The 1,541-nt window shown below is 47.0% G+C and overlaps 1 non-coding gene across 1 annotated transcript; it reads left to right on the forward strand.

Annotated features, from left to right (window-relative positions):
- Positions 1-765: 765 nt before the first annotated feature.
- On the forward strand, positions 766-872 carry LOC132028951 (U6 spliceosomal RNA). Its single transcript, XR_009407605.1, has one exon. It is a non-coding gene; the product is annotated as a U6 spliceosomal RNA (small nuclear RNA).
- The last annotated feature ends 669 nt before the right edge of the window (positions 873-1,541 follow it).

Here is a 1,541-nt window from a genome sequence, read left to right on the forward strand (position 1 = left end):
AGTAGCACTTGGGAGAGAGGAGGCATTAATAACAATTTGGGGGTGAGCTGCATTATGGACATCGCCACCCCTCCATTTGCTCCTCTAGGAGCAGCCTTGGCCCCACAAATGGAAGATGCCAGTAGTAGTCGGGCAGTCCAGCCTTGGCCCCACAAATGGAAGATGCCAGTAGTAGACGGGTGACCAACCATCCTGGTTTGCCCAGGTCCATCCTGGCTTAGGACTGAAAATCCTGCATTCCAAGAAATTTCTCAGATCCCAGCAAATAAGGGCAGTCATCCACCCATCATACCTCTGTTGTTTCTCATGGGCCATACATTTAAAGACTTTCAACGGAACCTGGAAGAAGGGGGAAATGGGGAGGAGCCAAATGCAGGAACCAAATGGAGGAACCATCTATCCCATTGGATCCAACCCAGCAAAGAGTGACTTGTTGAGTACCACATTGATGACAGGCACTGCACCATGTCCTGCCTGGATGTGGGACAATCACTGTTCCCTCGGAACAGTCTACCAAGTGGAAGGGCTTCTTGTGGATGGACACTTTAATCCTCACAGCACCCCTAAAAGGTAGAGCCTTATTATTCTTCCACTCATAGAGAGAGGTCTGAAGCACAGGGAGATGAAGGAGTGTGTCTGAAGCTAAACAGCAGAAACACGGTTTGAGCCTGGCAGAGGGACTCCAGGGTGTGTGTCCTCCCTTCTTTGTACTGACTCCCAGAGGGGAGATGGAGGCTCCCTCGTCACTCAAGAAGCCACAGCCTGGTGCTTGCTTTGGCAGCCCATATACTAAACTTGGAACGATACAGAGAAAATGAGCATGACTCCTGAGCAAGGATGACATGCAAATTCATGAGGCATCCCATATATTGTGCCGTTCCCCAGGGAGCTGCCCGCCTTTGTGGATCAAGTCAGAGGAAACGATATGAGTCAAAGCCCAACATGCGGCAGTGAATCATGCAATTGTGACATTTTGCTGAGTGTTCCTGTAAAGCAGTCTATGACATGTGAGCAAAGCTGAGTTACACCTGAAGTTTTATTTTTTATTTATTTAACATTTTTTATATTTTATTTTTTCAGTGTTCCAAGATTCATTGTTTATGCACCACACCCAGTGCTCCATGCAATATGTGCCCTCCTTAATATCCATCACCAGGCTCGCCCAACCCCCAACTCCCGTCCCCTCCAAAACCCTCACTTTGCTCCTCAGAGTCCACAGTCTCTCATGGTTTGTCTTCCCCTCCGATTTCCCCCCACTTACTTCTCTCCATCTCCCAATGACCTCTGTGTTATTCCTTATGCTCTACAAGTGAGTGAAACCATATGATAATTGACTCTCTCTGCTTGACTTATTTCACTCAGCATAATCTCCTCCAGTCCCATCCATGTTGATACAAAAGTTGGGTATTCATCCTTTCTGATAGAGGCATAATATTCCATTGTATACATGGACCATATCTTTTTTATCCATTCGTGTGTTGAAGGGCATCTTGGTTCTTTCCACAGTTTGGCAATTGTGGCCATTGCTGCTATGAACATTG

Source organism: Mustela nigripes, chromosome 12 (genome assembly GCF_022355385.1).
Source record: "Mustela nigripes isolate SB6536 chromosome 12, MUSNIG.SB6536, whole genome shotgun sequence".
Lineage (NCBI taxonomy): Eukaryota > Metazoa > Chordata > Mammalia > Carnivora > Mustelidae > Mustela > Mustela nigripes.